Source organism: Schistocerca gregaria, unplaced genomic scaffold (assembly GCF_023897955.1).
Source record: "Schistocerca gregaria isolate iqSchGreg1 unplaced genomic scaffold, iqSchGreg1.2 ptg000351l, whole genome shotgun sequence".
Classification (NCBI taxonomy): domain Eukaryota; kingdom Metazoa; phylum Arthropoda; class Insecta; order Orthoptera; family Acrididae; genus Schistocerca; species Schistocerca gregaria.
Window position 1 is genome coordinate 3,241,732 of NW_026061811.1, and position 6,000 is coordinate 3,247,731.

Genomic DNA, 6,000 nt, shown 5'->3' on the forward strand with positions numbered 1-6,000 from the left:
TTGTACTACTTCTTACTGGCTATTACTTCAACTTAGAAGCTTCTTCTGAGTTCTACTATGGTGCTTTTAGTGTTTCCGCATACCGCAGCACGCGACATAGCTTTGCAGACGATAAATGTAACCGTCTCAGAGAGAAAAGAGGCCAATGTCACGATCGGGCTGTAAGTCGATTCGATAACAAATGACGAAACCGGACGGATTTCTCAGGTTTTTACTACATATGAACACTTTTCACATTCTCCCGTGCAACGCGGCTGCTAGTCCTGCTTTCATGCAAAATCTGAAAGTTCCACCTCATGTCCAAGCCACCAAAGCCGGCTAAAAGTGAATATTCGATAACTAAAACTTGCATTGTACTACTTCTTACTGGCTATTATTTCAACCTAGAAGCTTCTTGTGTGTTCTACTATGGTGCTTTTAGTATCTCCGCATACCGCAGCACGCGACATAGCTTTGCAGACGATAAATGTAACCGCCTCAGAGAGAAATGCGGCCAATGTGGCGATCTGGTTTTAAGTCGATTCGATAACAAATGACGAAAACGGACGGATGTCTCAGGTTTTTACTACATATGAACACTTTTCACATTCTCCCGTGCAACGCGGCTGCTAGTCCTCCTTTTATGCAAAATCTTAAGGTTCCACCTCATGTCCAAGCCACCAAAGCCGGCTAAAAAGTGAATAATCGACAACTAAAACTTGAATTGTACTACTTCTTACTGGCTATTACTTCGACTTAGAAGCTTCTTCTGTGTTCTACTATGGTGCTTTTAGTGTCTCCGCATACCGCAGCACGCGACATAGGTTTGCAGACGATAAATGTAACCGTCTCAGAGAGAAAAGCGGCGAATGTGACGATCTGGCTTTAAGTCGATTCGATAACAAATGACGAAAACGGACGGATTTCTCAGGATTTTACTACATATGGACACTTTTCACATTCTCCCGTGCAACGCGGCTGCTAGTCCTTCTTTCATGCAAAATCTTAAGGTCCTAGGTCATTTCCAAGCCACCAAAGCCGGCTATGAAATGAATAATCGACAACTAAAACTTGAATTGTACTACTTCTTACTGGCTATTACTTCAACTTAGAAGCTTCTTCTGTATTCTACTGTGGTGCTTTTAGTGTTTCAGCATACCGCAGCACGCGACATAGCTTAGCAGACGATAAATGTAACCGTCTCAGAGAGGAAAGTGACCAATGTGACGATCCGGCTTTAAGTCGATTTGATAACAAATGACGACAACGGACGGATTTCTCAGGTTTTTACTACATATGAACACTTTTCACATTCTCCCGTGCAACGCGGCTGCTAGTCCTCCTTTCGTTCAAAATCTTAATGTCCTAGGTCATATCAAAGCCACCAAAGCCGGCTAAAAAGTGAATAATCGATAATTAAAACTTGAATTGTACTACTTCTTACTGGCTATTACTTCAACTTAGAAGCTTCTCTGAGTTCTACTATGGTGCTTTTAGTGTTTCCGCATACCGCAGCACGCGACATAGCTTTGCAGACGATAAATGTGACCGTTTCAGAGAGAAAATAGGCCAATGTCACGATCTGGCTATAAGTCGATTCGATAACAAATAATGAAAACGGACGGATTTCTCAGGTTTTTTCTACATATGAACACTTTTCACATTCTCCCGTGCAACGCGGCTGCTAGTCCTCCTTTCATGCAAAATCTTAAGGTTCCACCTCATGTCCAAGCCACTAAAGCCGGCTAAAAAGTGAATAATCGACAACTAAAACTTGAATTGTACTACTTCTTACTGGCTATTACTCCGACATAGAAGCTTCTTCTGTGTTCTACTATGGTGCTTTTAGTATCTCCGCATACCGCAGCACGCGACATAGCTTTGCAGACGATAAATGTAACCGTCTAAGAGAGAAAAGCGGCCAATATGACGATCTGACTTTAAATCGATTCGATAACTAATGATGAAAACGGACGGATTTGTCAGGTTTTTACTACATATGAACACTTTTCACGTTCTCCAGTGCAACGCGGCTGCTAGTCCTCCTTTCATGCAAAATCTTAAGGTCCTAGGTCATGTCCAAGCCACCAAAGCCGGCTAAAAAGTGAAAAATCGACAACTAAAACTTGAATTGTACTACTTCTAACTGGCTATTACTTCAGCTTAGAAGTTTCTTCTGTGTTCTACTATGGTGCTTTTAGTGTCTCCGCATACCGCAGCACGCGACATAGCTTTGCAGTCGATAAATGTAACCGTCTCAGAGAGAAAAGAGGCCAATGTGACGATCTGGCTATAAGTCGATTCGATAACAAATGACGAAAACGGACGGATTTCTCAGGTTTTTACTACATATGAACACTTTTCACATTCTCCCGTGCAACGCGGCTGCTAGTCCTCCTTTCGTGCAAAATCTTACTGTTCTAAGTCATATCCAAGCCACCAAAGCCGGCTAAAAATTGAATAATCGATAATTAAAACTTGAATTGTACTACTTCTTACTGGCTATTACTTCAACTTAGAAGCTTCTTCTGAGTTCTACTATGGTGCTTTTAGTGTTTCCGCATACCGCAGCACGCGACATAGCTTTGCAGACGATAAATGTAACCGTTTCAGTGAGAAGAGCGGCCAATGTGACGGCCTGGCTTTAAGTCGATTCGATAACAAATGACGAAAATGGACGGATTTCTCAGGTTTTTACTACAAATGAACACTTTTCACATACTCCCGTGCAACGCGGCTGCTAGTCCTCCTTGTATGCAAAATCTTAAGGTCCTAGGTCATGTCCAAGCCACCAAAGCCGGCTAAAAAGTGAATAATCGACAACTAAAACTTGAATTGTACTACATCTTACTGGCTATTACCTCAACTTAGAAGTTTCTTCGGTGTTCTACTATGGTGCTTTTAGTGTCTCCGCATACCGCAGCACGCGACATAGCTTTGCAGACGATAAATGTAACCGTCTCAGAGAGAAAGGAGACCAATGTGACGATCTGGCTATAAGTCGATTCGATAACAAATGACGAAAACGGACGGATTTCTCAGGTTTTTACTACATATGAACACTTTTCACATTCTCCCGTGCAACGCGGCTGCTAGTCCTCCTTTCGTGCAAAATCTTAATGTCCTAGGTCATATCCAAGCCACCAAAGCCGGCTAAAAAGTGAATAATCGATAATTAAAACTTGAATTGTACTACTTCTTACTTTCTATTACTTCAACTTAGAAGCTTCTTCTGAGTTCTACTATGGTGCTTTTAGTGTTTCCGCATACCGCAGCACGCGACTTAGCTTTGCAGACGATAAATGTAACCGTCTCAGAGAAAAAAGACACCAATGTCACGATATGGCTATAAGTCGATTCGATAACAAATGTCGAAAACGGACGGATTTTTCAGGTTTTTACTACATATGAACACTTTCCACATTCTCCCGTGCAACGCGGCTGCTAGTCCTGCTTTCATGCAAAATCTTAAGGTTCCACCTCATGTCCAAGCCACCAAAGCCGGCTAAAAGTGAAAAATCGATAGCTAAAACTTGAATTGTACTACTTCTTACTGGCTATTATTTCAACCTAGAAGCTTCTTGTGTGTTCTACTATGGTGCTTTTAGTGTCTCCGCATACCGCAGCACGCGACATAGCTTGCAGACGATACATGTAACCGCCTCAGAGAGAAATGCGGCCAATGTGGCGATCCCGTTTTAAGTCGATTCGACAACAAATGACGATCAAGGACGGATTCCTCAGTTTTTTACGACATATGATCTCTTTTTACATTCTCCTGTGCAACGCGGCTGCTAGTCCTCCTTTCATGCAAAATCTTGAGGTCCTAGGTCATTTCCAAGCTACCAAAGCCGGCTATGAAATGAATAATCGACAACTAAAACTTGAATTGTACTACTTCTTACTGGCTATTACTTCAACTTAGAAGCTTCTTCTGTGTTCTACTGTGGTGCTTTTAGTGTTTCAGCATACCGCAGCACGCGACATAGCTTTGCAGACGATAAATGTAACCGTCTCAGAGAGAAAAGCAGCCAATGTGACGATCTGGCTTTAAGTCGATTCGATAACAAATGACGAAAACGGACGGATTTCTCAGGTTTTTACCACATATGAACACTTTTCACATTCTCCCGTGCAACGCGGCTGCTAGTCCTCCTTTCATGCAAAATCTTAAGGTCCTAGGTCATGTCCAAGCCACCAAAGCCGGCTAAAAAGTGAATAATCGACAACTAAAACTTGAATTGTACTACTTCTTACTGGCTATTACTTCAACTTAGAAGTTTCTTCGGTGTTCTACTATGGTGCTTTTAGTGTCTCCGCATACCGCAGCACGCGACATAGCTTTGCAGACGATAAATGTAACCGTCTCAGAGAGAAAAGAGACCAATGTGACGATCTGGCTATAAGTCGATTCGATAACAAATGACGAAAACGGAAGGATTTCTGAGGTTTTTACTACATATGAACACATTTCACATTCTCCCGTGCATCGCGGCTGCAAGTACTCCTGTCATGCAAAATCTTAAGGTCCTTGGTCATGTTCAAGCCACCAAAGCCGGCTAAAAAGTGATTAATCGACAACTAAAACTTGAATTGTACTACTTCTTACTGGCTATTATTTTCAACTTAGAAGCTTCTTCTGTTTTCTATTATGGTGCTTTTAGTGTCTCCGCATACCGCAGCACGCGACATAGCTTTGCAGGCGATAAATGTAACCGTCTCAGAGAGAAAAGCGGCCAATGTGACGATCTGGCTTTAACTCGATACTATAACAAATGACGAAAACCCACGGATTTCTCAGGTTTTTGCTACATATGAGCACTTTTCACATTCTCCCGTGCAACGCGGCTGCTAGTCCTACTTTCATGCAAAATCTTCTGGTTCCACCTCATGTCCAAGCCACCAAAGCCGGCTAAAAAGTGAATAATCGATAACTAAATCTTGAATTGTACTACTTCTTACTGGCTATTACTTCAACTTAGAAGCTTCTTCTGTGTTCAACTATGGTGCTTTTAGTGTCTCCGCATACCGCAGCACGCGACATAGCTTTACACACGATAAATGTAACCGTTTCAGAGAGAAGAGCGGCCAATATGATGATCTGGCTTTAAATCGAGTCGATAACAAATGACGAAAACGGACGGATTTCTCAGGTTTTCACTACATATGAACACTTTTCACATTCTCCCGTGCAACGCGGCTGCTAGTCCTCCTTTCATGCAAAATCTTAAGGTCCTAGGTCACGTCCAAGCCACCAAAGCCGGCTAAAAAGTGAATAATCGACAACTAAAACTTGAATTGAACTACTTCTTACTGGCTATTACTTCAACTTAGAAGCTTCTTCTGTGTTCTACTATGGTGCTTTTAGTGTTTCCGCATACCGCAGCACGCGACATAGCTTTGCAGACGATAAATGTAACCGTTTCAGTGAGAAGAGCGGCCAATGTGACGATCTGGCTTTAAATCGATTCGATAACAAATAACGAAAGCGGACGGATTTCTCAGGATTTTACTACATATGAACACTTTTCACTTTCTCCCGTGCAACGAGGCTGCTAGTCCTCCTTTCATGCAGAATCTTAAAGTCCTAGCTCATGTCCAAGGCACCAAAGCCAGCTAAAAAGTCAATAATCAATACCTAAAACTTGAAATGTACTACTTCTTACTGGCTATTACATCAACTTAGAAGCTTCATCTGTGTTCTACTATGGTGCTTTTAGTGTCTCCGCATACCGCAGCACGCGACATAGCTTTGCAGACGATAAATGTAACCGTCTCAGAGAGAAAAGCAGCCAATGTGACGATCTGGCTTTAAGTCGATTCGATAACAAATGACGAAAACGGACGGATTTCTCAGGTTTTTACCACATATGAACACTTTTCACATTCTCCCGTGCAACGCGGCTGCTAGTCCTCCTTTCATGCTAAATCTTAAGGTCCTAGGTCATGTCCAAGCCACCAAAGCCGGCTAAAAAGTGAATAATCGACAACTAAAACTTGAATTGTACTACTTCTTACTGG